The following is a 16,028-nucleotide window of genomic DNA, read 5'->3' as shown; positions in this document are numbered from 1 at the left end:
AAGTTATTTGTAAATATGTGATTTGTTTTTCTTTTTTCTGTGCCGAAAGTGTATAATGGCTTTAATTGATGCACTCAAATTAAGTCTCACCGAAGCGAACATGATTTTGCTGCTAGTTTTTCTTGTTCATTTATGTGCAACGAATTTCAACTTCTTTGCATTCAAATTAAAGATGAGTTATGGCTTCATAAGTTAACTGGGAATTATAGCTCATTTACTAGCACATACATGTAGTCCTCCTTTGTAAGAGGTGTTTCCATGTACTGTACATTATAATTTTACAATTTACATCATTTGTTTTTTCTTCATTGAAATAACTGTTCCTTTTGCATTGTTTCCCTAAAAGTTAAAGCCTGTATCCGATAAGTTTGAAATGAAAACTAAATATTTTGCTTTAGCCTTGAGATTGTCTTGTTGTCTTTGTTTCTGAATGTCCAGAACATGTCAAATTAGAAGTTTTAACTTTTAGTTTGACATGTTTCGAATTTGTTTATAGGCAGCAACGAATGAGTATAAGCACATAACATAGAAGTTGAATTTGAATGCAAACAATGCATTTGGAAAATGTTTGACCATTAATGAAATTGAATGGTTGACCAGCTCTTGCTGCTGGCTTTAACGAAATTGAATGAGTCTTGCAGCCTGATGAAGTTTAATGATTTTATTTGACCAGTGAATGCTTAACTTTTGAAATCGAATAACTAGTTTTGACTTTTGAATGTTGATTCAAAGTGCATTCATTTTCGAAACGAAAATGAATGAGTCAATGGATTTTTGTTGAAATTGACCGAAAAAACCTATATCAGAAAGTTTGGGTCTTCACAATGTTTTTCTTATTCTTATTCCTTATTTGGCCATTAAACAATTACAAACACAAGCATACAGTATGTAAAATAAAAAATATAAATACACAAGTGAATACAAAGCAGGACAAACAGTAAGGGCACAGGAACTTATAAAACAACCCTAATGTGATGGCCATGATCAAAGGACAATTTAAAGTGATTACAACAAATTTCACTACAGACATCTTCAAAAAGTCCATTTTGAAGAGTTTTTAACCTGCCGCTAGAGGGCGCTGTTGCAATTTGTGACGTCATCAACAGTTTGTTTGAACCGCCCACCCTTGCTAGACACTTACGTCATTGGAAAGCAACTTTATAACTTTTACCACTTTTGAGTTACAGGGCACTTCCGTTTTTGGCCCGTTTCGACCGGAAGTAGATGTCATATTAGGTCACGCACACGAACAAAAAATTAAAACCTAATTTTTTCCTACCCAATCCCGCAAACAGAAACCTACGGTCTCTTTTGGCTGATTTGATATACATTTTTAAACATTTAACATAAAACACCTTTAAGATGACGTCATAAGGCCGATGATGACGTCATCATGACATCATTGCCTTAGGATCATTATTGCACAATAACCTTCGATCCCTGAAAGTGTCATTGCAAAGGAACTATGCAAAAAATCGCGAGTTCGGCCTCGGGAAATAGGTCCCTCTTCTGGTCACTCCAAGTCCATCGGGGGAATACACGTACACTAGTTACCTCATTGCCAGTCAATATGTGTATATTCTTGGTAACTCCCGGGAGTACTATTCCCCGGGAATATGCACGGTCGTTTCATGAAAACGTTTTAGCCCGGGGTTAACTTCCTACCCCTGAGCAGGGTTATTTTTTCCCCAGGAAAACGCTATTTTCCGGGCAAATCTCGGGGAGTTTAAAGATGGGCCAAAAGTTCCCGGGAATTTCCCAGGAAATACCTTTAGTGTCGTCTTGGTAGTGAAACAATTGTTAGCCCGCCTTCGAACCAAATACACAAGCTGCGGCAGCCTCTAAAAAATCGATATTGTATCAATGGTGCTGTCATAACAACTCAAACGACTGGAACAGTGAGTTATTTACACTGCCGGGTCCATTTTTAACAAAACATCAACAATTATTTGGGAAAATTTCATCAGCGCTACCGTATAGACTTTTGACGATATTAAAAATGTCAGTTCAAGATCGCTTGCTGCTTCCGGTGGTTGAATGGATGACCCAGTAAAAGGGAGTGAGAACCTGTTGTTGTTGATAGAGTAGTGGACAAAAGGCATGACATGTTGGAAGGACAGGCGTAGCGCGTGCAAAGTATTTAATTAAGGGTGAACAGACACCATTCTTGCATCTTACCTTATTTTTGGGTAAAAAAAAGAAGAAGATAATCCAGAAAGGCTGAATAGCCAGAAAGTATCTTAAAGGCAGTGGCCACTATTGGTTTTTACTTAGAATAGTGTTTAGCATAAAACCTGGGGAGCTGTTGATAGCATAAAACATTGTGAGAAACGACTCCCTCTGAAGTAACGTTGTTTTCGAGAAAGAAGTAATTTTCCACGAATTTGATTTCGAGACCTCAGAATAATTAATGTTTAGGTCTCAAAATCAAGCATCTAAAAGCACACAACTTCGAGTGACAATTTATCTTATTACCTCGCAACATCGACAACCAATTGAGTTAAAATGTTCACTCTTAGTTTATGCATATGTTGAGATACACCAAGTGGGAAGACTGGTCTTTGACAATTACCAATAGTGTCCAGTGTCTTTAAGCCGCAATCGTTTGTAATCATTTTTTCAGCTTTTGGTGGTATTCGATCATGGGTAATATTGTGCTATAGTTCCATTTCCATATTACCTATATTTGATTTCTGTTTTCTGTTAAATATCATTATCTGTAAAAAATTGTCTTAAATCGACCTCTGGCTGTGATGACTTTGTTATAAATAAACCATAACGATACAATTCAGTTTCCCCGGGGTTCTCTGATCAAGGGCCCCAGACAAAAAGCCCATGTAGGCTTTAATCTGAATCTGAAACGATTCATGAACTTTCGCCGCGATCTTTTTCCAAGAAATGTATTCAAGACACATGACATTATTGGTAATTGTCAAAGACCAGTCTTCTCACTTGGTGTATCTCAACATATGTATAAAATAACAAACCTGTGAAAATTTGAGCTCAATTGGTCGTCGAAGTTGCGAGATAATAATGAAAGAAAAAACACCCTTGTCACACGAAGTTGTGTGCGTTTAGATGGTTGATTTCGAGACCTCAAGTTCTAAGCCTAAAAATCAAATTCGTTGAAAATTACTTCTCTCTCGAAAACTATGTCACTTCAGAGGGAGCCGTTTCTCACAATGTTTTATACCATCAACCTCTCCCCATTACTTGTCACCAAGTAAGGTTTTATGCTAATAATTATTTTGAGTAATTACCAATAGTGTCCACTGCCTTTAAAGGTTGAAAGGAAAAGAAAAAGATTCAATCAAACCAGCTTGAAAAAGCTCCAAGAAATGTCAATGTTGTAACAGCGAGTATTTGAATCCACAAACAGGGCCCATGCATGGTAGGCTTCGCGTTGATTTACTTTGTTGTTAACTTTTTTCAATTTTGTTATTAATTTTGTGTTATTCAGTCATTCAAGCATTTTACACAAGATTACACACTAGACTTGTCAAGGGATTGACGTACAAAAATAGTCATAAAATCGTGAATTTTGAAGAGCCCAGTTGTTTCTTGGTTGGTTGTGATAGAGGAAGACATGCACTATCAAGTGATTTTGATTTTGTCGATTTTTAGAATGATGCATTGTTTCAAAAATTGGGTCAAAGGTCACGAAAACATAATAAAGATCACGGTGACTTGTACAAAAATAGTCATAAAGTTGTAAATTTTGAAGAGCCCAACTGTTTCTTAGTGGATTCTGATAGAGGAAGACATGCTCTATCAAGAGATTTTTATTTCATTGATTTTTGGAATGATACATTATTTCAAAAACGGGGTCAAAGGTAACGATAACATATTAAAGATTACAGTGACCTACATTTCAGAAAATTTATTTTTGAGTAAAGAATTGAATTGAGAATGCAATTCACATCATTTTGTTACCAAATTTGCGAAAAAAAAATATTTATGTTTCAGATTTTCCCCAAATCACAAGACGGACTCCAAATTCATTTACACTTTTCCAGGAAACTTATTTATATTAAAGCACGAGATTGTCTGATCAACCTTAAACATAGAGGGGCTTTATCTTTACTCGATGTCAACTTAAACGTTAAAACGGGACGGGTATAAACAAATGTTCTGATAATAAGATCAGTTAATTTATTCCAATTAAGCATAAAACAAACAATTGCACACACATACATTCGATATTTTTTCTTGCTCCCTCTTCTGGTCACTCCAAGTCCATCGGGGGAATACACGTACACTAGTTACCTCATTGCCAGTCAATATGTGTATATTCTTGGTAACTCCCGGGAGTACTATTCCCCGGGAATATGCACGGTCGTTTCATGAAAACGTTTTAGCCTGGGGTTAACTTCCTACCCCTGAGCAGGGTTATTTTTTTCCCAGGAAAACGCTATTTTCCGGGCAAATCTCGGGGAGTTAAAAGATGGGCCAAAAGTTCCCGGGAATTTCCCAGGAAATACCTTTAGTGTCGTCTTGGTAGTGAAACAATTATTAGCCCGCCTTCGAACCAAATACACAAGCTGCGGCAGCCTCTAAAAAATCGATATTGTATCAATGGTGCTGTCATAACAACTCAAACGACTGGAACAGTGAGTTATTTACACTGCCGGGTCCATTTTTAACAAAACATCAACAATTATTTGGAAAAATTTCATCAGCGCTACCGTATAGACTTTTGACAATATTAAAAATGTCTGTTCAAGATCGCTTGCTGCTTCCGGTGGTTGAATGGATGACCCAGTAAAAGGGAGTGAGAACCTGTTGTTGTTGATAGAGTAGTGGACAAAAGGCATGACGTGTTGGAAGGACAGGCGTAGCGCGTGCAAAGTATTTAATTAAGAGTGAACGGACACCATTCTTGCATCTTACCTTATCTTTTGGTAAAAAAAAAAAAAGAAGATAATCCAGAAAGGCTGAATAGCCAGAAAGTATCTTAAAGGCAGTGGCCACTATTGGTTTTTACTTAAAATAGTGTTTAGCATAAAACCTGGGGAGCTGTTGATAGCATAACACATTGTGAGAAACGACTTCCTCTGAAGTAACGTTGTTTTCGAGAAAGAAGTAATTTTCCACGAATTTGATTTCGAGACCTCAGAATAATTAATGTTTAGGTCTCAAAATCAAGCATCTAAAAGCACACAACTTCGAGTGACAATGGTGTTTTTCTCTCATTATTATCTTATTACCTCGCAACATCGACAACCAATTGAGTTAAAATGTTCACTCTTAGTTTATGCATATGTTGAGATACACCAAGTGGGAAGACTGGTCTTTGACAATTACCAATAGTGTCCAGTGTCTTTAAGCCGCAATCGTTTGTAATCATTTTTTTCAGCTTTTGGTGGTATTCGATCATGGGTAATATTGTGCTATAGTTCCATTTCCATATTACCTATATTTGATTTCTGTTTTCTGTTAAATATCATTATCTGTAAAAAATTGTCTTAAATCGACCTCTGGCTGTGATGACTTTGTTATAAATAAACCATAACGATACAATTCAGTTTCCCCGGGGTTCTCTGATCAAGGGCCCCAGACAAAAAGCCCATGTAGGCTTTAATCTGAATCTGAAACGATTCATGAACTTTCGCCGCGATCTTTTTCCAAGAAATGTATTCAAGACACATGACATTATTGGTAATTGTCAAAGACCAGTCTTCTCACTTGGTGTATCTCAACATATGTATAAAATAACAAACCTGTGAAAATTTGAGCTCAACTGGTCGTCGAAGTTGCGAGATAATAATGAAAGAAAAAACACCCTTGTCACACGAAGTTGTGTGCGTTTAGATGGTTGATTTCGAGACCTCAAGTTCTAAGCCTGAGGTCTAAAAATCAAATTCGTTGAAAATTACTTCTCTCTCGAAAACTATGTCACTTCAGAGGGAGCCGTTTCTCACAATGTTTTATACCATCAACCTCTCCCCATTGATTGTCACCAAGAAAGGTTTTATGCTAATAATTATTTTGAGTAATTACCAATAGTGTCCACTGCCTTTAAAGGTTGAAAGGAAAAGAAAAAAATTCAATCAAACCAGCTTGAAAAAGCTCCAAGAAATGTCAATGTTGTAACAGCGAGTATTTGAATCCACAAACAGGGCCCATGCATGGTAGGCTTCGCGTTGATTTAACTTTTTTCAATTTTGTTATTAATTTTGTGTTATTCAGTCATTCAAGCATTTTACACAAGATTACACACTAGACTTGTCAAGGGATTGACGTACAAAAATAGTCATAAAATCGTGAATTTTGAAGAGCCCAGTTGTTTCTTGGTTGGTTGTGATAGAGGAAGACATGCACTATCAAGTGATTTTGATTTTGTCGATTTTTATAATGATGCATTGTTTCAAAAATTGGGTCAAAGGTCACGAAAACATAATAAAGATCACGGTGACTTGTACAAAAATAGTCATAAAGTTGTAAATTTTGAAGAGCCCAACTGTTTCTTAGTGGATTCTGATAGAGGAAGACATGCTCTATCAAGAGATTTTTATTTCATTGATTTTTGGAATGATACATTATTTCAAAAACGGGGTCAAAGGTCACGATAACATATTAAAGATTACAGTGACCTACATTTCAGAAAATTTATTTTTGAGTAAAGAATTGAATTGAGCATGCAATTCACATCATTTTGTTACCAAATTTGCATATTTTTTATGCGATTAGAATTGACATGGTTATGACATATTTTTACCTAAAAGGCGGTATTTTACCCTAAAAATGTCAGATTTTAGTGGTTTCTGCCCCGACCACATGGTAAGTCCGATCGGGCTAAATATTGCTGTGCATTCATTGCTCATAAGGACCTACAATCACAGCAATTTCTATCAAAATCGGAAGACATGAGGTAAAAAAGTGCGTTGGTCTGACATGGAATGACCCATATATGCACTAGTGTCTGCCAGGCGGTTTTGCATATGCAATCGTGTCCGCCCGGACGCTGCTGCATAATGCAATTGTGTCCGCCCTGGACACATTTGCATATGCAGTTGTGTCCGCCCCGTGCAAAAGCATCATTGCAGTAAATTAAACGCCCTTGGTCGACGGAACACGTTCGCCATTTTGTACAAGCTAAATGCATGTAATGAATGGCTACGGAAATGTTCGGCCGTTGGGTATTCGCTGCAATCATAAAATACGTAAATATTCATGCTGCATTAGTACGTAGGTTCAGTGCATGCACGGTCGCTTACGCACACACATACATGTACAGTCATGTCATGTCCACCGGACGGTTTTTGCATAGCCCCGGACACGATTGCATATGCAAAAGTGTCCGGAGCGGACAGTATTGCATGGAGGACACAATTGCATCTAGACATGATTGCATTTTTTGTGCACAAATGCATAGCTGTTTCGTCATACAATTTTCAAATTTCTCAACTGAGTTTGAAATTTGTTGTGTTTCAAAGCAATGAGCCCAATGTGACATAAATAAATAACAAAATTTGGATTGTACCATGTTCAGATATCAATTTATGTGTTAAAAGTGCAAAAATGAAAAAATCATAAAAAAAATCATGTGATGACGTCATCATGACGTCATTTCACCATTCACAAGAACTTGCCAATATCTAACAATCTACAACACAAACAAACACACACAAACTAGACATATTTGCATCTGTGCACAAATGCATAGCTGTTCCGTCAATAAAATTTTCAAATTTCTCAACTGAGTTTGAAATTTGTTGTGTTTCAAAGCAATTAGCCCAATGTGACATAAATAAATAACAAAATTTGTATTGTACCATGTTCAGATAGCAAGTTATGTATTAAAAGTGCAAAAATTAAAAAATCATACAAAAAATCATGTGATGAGGTCATCATGACGTCATTTCACCATTCACAAGAACTTGCCAATATCTAACGATCTACAAAGTTTCAACATAATCGCATCATTACTTCGAGACTTATACGACTTCAAAAAGTGAACCCTTAATGCCGCGTCACGTGACCCCCGATGACGTCATTGAATTTGAATGCAAACAATGCATTTGGAAAATGATTGCCAATTAATTAAATTGAATGGTTGACCAGCTCTTGCTGCTGGCTTAAAACAAATTGAATTGAATTGGTGGAGAGCGCGTCACGTGGGTGTGTATAAACCTTTGTTTAATGACCAGTAAAAAGTGTTGAAACATGGGCGTTACACGCGAGCTCGCACCTGTGCTTATACAAGACAGTTTCTTCATTCCTATTGGTCAAGAGCAACGGCCGGGACAGTTGTGCCACATCACGCGATACGCGCGACGCGCACAGCATTCCCTTATAAGGAGTTGTTTAACCGAGGGCGGCGGAGGGCCTTACCATTTTTGTATAGCTGGAGGGCTGTTGTGTTGAAAGAAATCATTGAACAATTATAATGTTTGCATTTATTTTACCTTTGACCAAAAGTGTTCATATTTGTTTACCAAAAAGGTATTTATGAAAGAGAATCAAAGTGTGTATAATCGGTTTTCAACTAGTGGTTTAAACCCGCCGAGGCCTGGTCCTTGGTTATTTACCTCGACTTCGTCTCGGTAAGATCATCAAGAAACATACCTCGTTGGGATTAAACCACTAATTAAACACTGGAGCTCGAAAGCCTGTTAATCCAGTCACTTCGGGAGGCACACACACACACTATTATATAAAAAAACTCTCTTTGGCAATTTTTTTTTTTTGAAGTAAAAATAAATATAAACTAGACATAATTGCATATGTGCACAAATGCATAGATGTTTCTTTAATAACATTTTCAATTTTTCAACTGAATTTGTAATTTATTTATTTATTTTTTCACAGCAGTTATGACCAATCCGGGCAAATTAAAACAATAATTTGGATTATACCATGTTCAGATAGCAATTCATGTGTTTCCAAAAATGGAAAAACATTTTAAGAAAAACCATGTGATGACGTCATCATTACGTCATTTTACAATTCACGAGAACTTGCCAATATCAAACAATCCACGAAGTTTCAACATAATCGCGTAATTACTTCGAGAGTTATACGACTTCAAAAAGTGCACCTTTAATGTCGCGTCACGTGACCCCCGATGACGTCATTTAAAGTGATTACAACAAATTTCACCAAAGACATCTACAAAAAGTCAATTTTGAAGAGTTTTCAACCTGCCGCTAGAGGGCGCTGTTGCAATTTGTGACGTCATCAATATTTTGTTTGAACTGCCAACCCTTGCTAGACACTTACGTCCTGGAAAGCAACTTCATAACTTTTACCACTTTTGAGTTACAGGGCACTTACGTTTTTGGCCCGTTTCGACCGGAAGTAGATGTCATGTTAGGTCAACCACACGAAACAAAAAATGAAGACCTAATTTTCCCCTACCCAATCTAGCAAACAGAAACCTACGGTCCCTTTTGGCTGATTTGATATAGATTTTCAAACATTTAACATAAAACACCTTTAAGATGACGTCATGTGACCGATGATGACGTCATCATGACATCATTGCCTTAGGATCATTATTGCACCATAACCTTCGATCCCTGAAAGTGTCATTGCAATTGCTCGGTCCATTTAGGGCCGGTTCGGCAACCATCAGACGATTGTCAAACGATTACAGTAGCAAACGATTCAGCAGCGGTTGTGAGACGATTGGGGGAATAGGTTCTTCAAACGCTTCATTGCGCTGAGCTTGTCCAGTCGTCCAGAGTCCGAACAAAAGGGCTATAATCGGATTACTGTCCATTGTGTTGGGATTATAGCTTTGACTGTTGCATAGTAGACTATGAATATGAATTTCAAAACTAAAATGTTCAAACGCTTTATTTTTGCGCTGTGTTTTTTTCATTTACAAAATACTTGTCAAAAGATACCACACATACTTTTTTAATCGTGAAAAACGATGAAGTATAACCTGACATTCTACTTGTATCTCTTTATGTCATGTATTTGCTGGTTGGCTTTGCCTAGCGCTGGGAACGTCAACGTACCTCACATGGGTACATCATGGTCATGTATACATGCATTTGAGCGTTCGAGACGAACTCAGTTTGTGGTTGATTGTGACCAACTAAGAATGTTTCCCAACTAATGTGTATGTTTTTAATAAACGTATGACCAGGTTGTTGAATTTGGGTGTGATCTGCAAATAGGATTGTTATCAGTACGTCCTCGTCTGAAGGTTTAATTGTGAATACTTTTAATTTTAAACATACTGTTAGCATTGAAGAAGAAATACCATTGCATTAATAAAAAGACTGTAATAAAAAATATCGAATGTATGTGTGTGCAATTGTTTGTTTTATGATTAATTGGAATAAATGAACTGATCTTATTATCAGAACATTTGTTTATACCCGTCCCGTTTTAACGTTTAAGTTGACATCGAGTAAAGATAAAGCCCCTCTATGTTAAGGTTGATCAGACAATCTCGTGCTTTAATATAAATAAGTTTCCTGGAAAAGTGTAAATGAATTTGGAGTCCGTCTTGTGATTTGGGGAAAATCTGAAACATAAATATTACAAATCTGTGAAATTATAAATGAATAGTTTAATCACTTTTTATTACAAAGACGTATCATGTTAAATCTCTTTTTTGATGTGTGTGGCTCTGAAAAGAAAAAAATAAGATTATATAGTCTAGATAATATGACCAAAAGTTCGTCAATACAAACGAAATGGGGAATTTCCATTTCCCCCAATTTTCACAGCGGATCGCGGTAGGAAATCGTTCACCGCGATCCGTTAACCATCTTATCAATTGGAACAGCCTTGTTTATTTAATAAATATTTTTATGATTTCCGTTCGGGCCTACCTCTCAAAATCAAGAATCCCGAATTTTGTTGACTTGAATTACATCACAAGATGTTCAATGCCATGTTTTGCCCTCCAAAATCTGTTCATTCATGATGCTAAGAAAAAGCTACTACCTGGGCGTACACGCACCCACCCATTGTTACCAGTACTCCTGGCCGTGGAGGATTAGTCGTGATTAACGAGGGATTAGCGGTGGAAGTGTCAGTGACAGCCTGGTGTGGGCGAACTCCTTTGTTAGTTGTAAACCACAGTCAAGTACCAACTCTTTTGTGTTTCACCTGAGTAAGTCTTTCTATAATCTCTGGAAACGATTGCGTGCCGAAACTCAACCGATTGACCCTCTGTAAAATAATCGTTTGCGGCAATCGTGTGATGGTTGCCGAACCGGCCCTAAATGGACCGCGCGCCTTAGGGTTACTTATTTTGAAGGGTCGGGGCTGGTTAGTTGGTTTTGGGGTTCACGGTTAAGTTAGGATTAATTTTGAAGGTTCTGAATTGGTTAGGGTTCACTTTGAACTTTCATTGTGAAGGGTCTGGTTGCAATTTTTCACACATACTCGTTTTAGAGAAATGGAGTGTAACATGGCTCTTTGTGCATATGTAATTTATTTGTTAGCTTGCAGTGCTGAGAAAGTATCTTAAACATGAACATCATTTGTACTTTTACTCGTGCTGTACTATCAATTAATTATTAGTATTAAATACATTTACTTTTGCCTGATACATCATGTTATTGTCTCTTCTTGAAAACATGAGGTGATGGTTCAGTGAGAGCCGGTTGGTTTATTCAATGTAATGTGCTCTAAAGTAATCGTTATATGAGACAGTGACAACGACGAGAGTACAGTTGTCGAAATATTGAGACAAACCAACCGGCTTTTCAATCATGTATAGTTCCTACCCATAAGTTAATGTCTTCAAGTGTAAATATTTAAATATCACGTGATCAACCCTGTTCACATAATTATGTACAATATTTGTAGATTATATAAACTTACATTTTTTGAATTATTTTCAGTTCATATATAATTTAAAGGCAATATAATTACAAAGCGAAATCGTACGACCAAACATTAATATTGGGCAATTCCAAGAATTCGCGCAGTTGGTTGGTCAATAGCGACATTCAGAAAGTTTAACCCTCTAAAACGCAACTGAGATAATATGATTTCAGTGATATCTGCCTAGACAATGCGGTCAACAATGTGTGTGTTATTAGTTGTTAGGACCAACATAGTGCTGAGCCACAGAGGCAATTCTTTGAGTTGCACTATTGTTTGCGAGAAATTAGTAGATTTTGCCTTGTATTTATAAAATATTCCAGGTTTGGGTTTACAACTTAATTCATATTTTTATTTCAAAAATATTGCGAAAATAAAGTTTAATATACTAACTACTAATGTTAATTGCAATGCCGCTACGCATATCGCCACAAAAATGTTTAAACTAAAACTTGCAAATAACCCGGTAAAAACAATGTACCATTACGGCTGCCCTATTAAGCTTTTTACCGATTCGCAAAACAGATACCCACGCGGAGGCAACACCAATCCATCCAATAACCCACTACTCTGAATAAATTAGACAACGTCACCATTGAACAAACCAAAGAGATCACCTTTTGTCAAAATAGCAGCCCCTTTCGAAACCAACGTTATACTTCATTATTTGAAACATAATAAAAACAATCGTAAATTAAAAGCTCACAGATCTTATCAAGCAATACCGAGTTTTTCAGTGGACGGCGCACATGGAATGCATGTTACATCTTTGAGATTTATATATTTTTAGGACGTGATAAAATTCCTTTAAAGACACCTGACACCTTTGGTAATAATTGTCAAAGACCAGTCTTCTAACTTGGTGTATCTCAACATATGCACAAAATAAAAAACCTGTGAAAATTTGAATTCAATTGGTCGTTGAAGTTGCGAGATAATAATGGAAGAAAAAACACCCTTGTCACACGAAGTTTTGTGCTTTCAGATGCTTGATTTCAGGACCTCCAAATCTAATTCTGAGGTCTCGAAATCAAATTCAAATATAGTGGAACATTATTTCTTTCTCAAATATTACGTAACTTCAGAGGGAGCCATTTCTCACAATGTTTTATACTATCAACAGCTCTCCATTGCTGGTTACCAAGTAAGTTTTTATGCTAACAATTATTTTGAGTAATTACCAATAGTGTCCAGTGCCTTTAAAACAATAAGTTTCATGAAAGATGGCAGTTAGAGACAAGAGTTTCCCGAAAACGTACTAGACAAGAATTGAGCTTCCCAAAGCAAACTTTTATATTTTGAAATGAATAAGTTTCCGATTCAAGAAAAGGAAAACACAAGGACCTTGTTCCAAACTAAAAACTGCCTTTTTGTTGAAACAATGACGTCATATCATTTTTTGCCGATGCATGGTATTGTGAATTTATTTACAATAAGGTTATTTTTTAACACAATCATTAAAACCATAATCTAACTTTTGTAGGCTTACTGCACAGTGAACTTTATTGCAAAACGGCCAATTGCTCCACTTTCAGAATTGAATGTGGAATATTATTTTTTGAGAGAAACTGAACTTCAAATAATTTGCTTGAAATATCAAGAAGGATGATTCCGTACATTTTTCTTTAATCTTCAACAAAAGTAGTTTGCGCAGAATGTTGAGCAACCCTTTCACATGAACTTCAGTACTGTTGGGCGCTGGCAGATTACCTTGCGAGGGAAATTACTATCGCATTCCCTATCATGCCAGCCTGCTGAAGAGCTGCCTGCTGGATAATCATAGACTTCGGCGCAAGATTGGGTACCGTCTTGGTTATCTGGCTGATTATTATACCATCTCTTGTCATCTACGCCAATATCACCTTCACCCAAACACACCCAGGTACCTGAACCAAAGTCAATCAGAAAAAAAGCCTCATTAGGCATATATAATAATTATTTACATTTTGGGAGTGGGTTGGTATTGAAAGATCAATTTAAACGAAGTTAACATTTTGTTGTGTGTAATGATTACTTACACAATAGGCTAGGTTAAATTAGTGGAACTTAATAAAAAAAATTGTGTTGTAATGTGTACAATTTATTTTGCCGAGTAAACCAAATTTGTTTACGGACAGGTACAAAAAGTCCGATAGCTTCATTGTGTGTAATTAAAGAGCATTGAAACGGAGATGAAAACAATCAATTAGTTCGGTGTTCAGAATGATTTTTGTGTGTGCTCGAAATCAACCATTAGGCCTATAACTCGCTTGAAATTGAGAGCGAAATATCACAATTTTTTCTCGAGCTTTTGTTGCAATTTATTTTGAGCTCTCGCGATATTTCATTTTGAGCGTCAAAAATCAAACATTCTGAGCTGTCGAAAAAATTTCTAGCGAAATGATTTTGTCTATAATTTTGTTTTAGCTTTTGCAATTTATCATTTTTATTTTTAGTTTTCATGGACCCTTCGTGCAAACGCTTCTAGGACCGTTTTTACAACTTGAAATCATTTCGAGAGTCTAACAAACATTGCCGTATCCCTCGGAAAATATAATATCTGGACTCCCATTTCTGTTTCTGTAATCCATCAAAAACACATTTGCATGATTGGCATGAAAAAAACAATGAAGAAACAGGGGACGATCCAAAAAAGAGAAATTTCATGGAGATGACGATAAACAATCATCAACATTTGTATGGCGTCATGTTTCTCTTTCCCAGCAAACATTGGGTAGTTGGTCCAATACTGGCGTGTTTGTGGCTTGTGCCGGCAGTACCGTAGCGGTAGTTCCGGTATATAGCCACAGTGATACCAGTACTGGCGTTATGCCTGTATTCAGCATAAGACCACAACGTTATACCCAATACTGGCGATATAGAGGTCCAATACAGTGTTAATACTCGTGGCCATTAAAATGCCGTAACATGAAATCAATGTTGGAACCGTGTTGGGCCATTTCTGTTAATATACTGATGGCCCAAACACGACCGATACACACGAAACGATACTGTTCCTATAGATCGCCGGTACTGTTGCAATACTGGAGTCCAGTAAAGGGCCATCCTATAATGTAAACTTTGGAACCGTATTGGGCCATTTCTGTTAATATACTGATGGCCCAAACAAGACCGATACACACGAAACGATACTGTTCCTATAGATCGCCGGTACTGTTGCAATACTGGAGTCCAGTAAAGGGCCATCCTATAATGTCAATGTTGGAACCGTATTGGGCCATTTCTGTTAATACTGACGGCCCAAACAAGACCGATACACACGAGACGATACTGTTCCTATAGATCGCCGGTACTGTTGCAATACTGGAGTCCAGTAAAGGGCCATCATAATATAATGTCAATGTTGGAACCGTAATGGGCCACTGTTAAACACAATAAATACTAACGGCCGGCCACAAACAATACCATGTACAAACATTTTACGCATGTCCACAATAATTAGGCATATAATTTTGAATTATTATTCATTCGCTGGCTGATGAACGGCCAGCAACCACGGCAACCGTCCGATAATCAGCGGCGAGGACGTCCGTTGATCACCCCTGTGTATGCGCGTGTAAAGTTTTGCATTTTCTTCTCTTTGCTGTGGATGTGAAAAGTAAACATAACGGTGCCCTCCACAGTCCTGCTACAGAGCCTTGAAGGTCATGTGCACTTTTCACATGCAAGCCCCATGGTATGTGTGTGCATGCATGGATCAGGTGACCTTTCTTCTTCTTGCGTGTGAGCGCACGGCCGGCCCGCGAATTGTTGAGGCACCATTCACCAATTTACTAGTCTTCAACTTCAACACGAGTCTTCCACAGGGGGTCAGTATAACTTATTGCTTTATTCTAGGTTTCTCTATTCAGTCCATAAAACAAAAAAAACAAATCAATATTTTCTCGCATACAATTTTGAATGAACACTACACTACAGCACGCTGGCGTATAGTCTTTTTAGCGATGAGTGAAATGCCAATACAGTAGCAGTACTGTCACTGTCAAAAGTTATGATAATATTGTATACAATACAAATTACATGTGCATTACATGGATAGAGGCCTGCATGTGGCATCCAACATTAATGCAATGTCTGACTCTTATGGTAGAAATGTCCCTTTGAAATATTTCTGCTTAAAATGCTATAGTTTTGAGAAATGAGTAAAGTAATTTGTTTTGATGTCGCTAGACCAAAACTTGATGGTATAAAACAGTGAAGAATATATAAATTTTTCTCTCACTATTTTCTAA

Source organism: Asterias rubens, chromosome 7, assembly GCF_902459465.1.
Source record: "Asterias rubens chromosome 7, eAstRub1.3, whole genome shotgun sequence".
NCBI lineage: Eukaryota > Metazoa > Echinodermata > Asteroidea > Forcipulatida > Asteriidae > Asterias > Asterias rubens.
The sequence above is the reverse complement of the archived record's forward strand: the minus strand, read 5'-3'. Positions refer to the sequence as shown.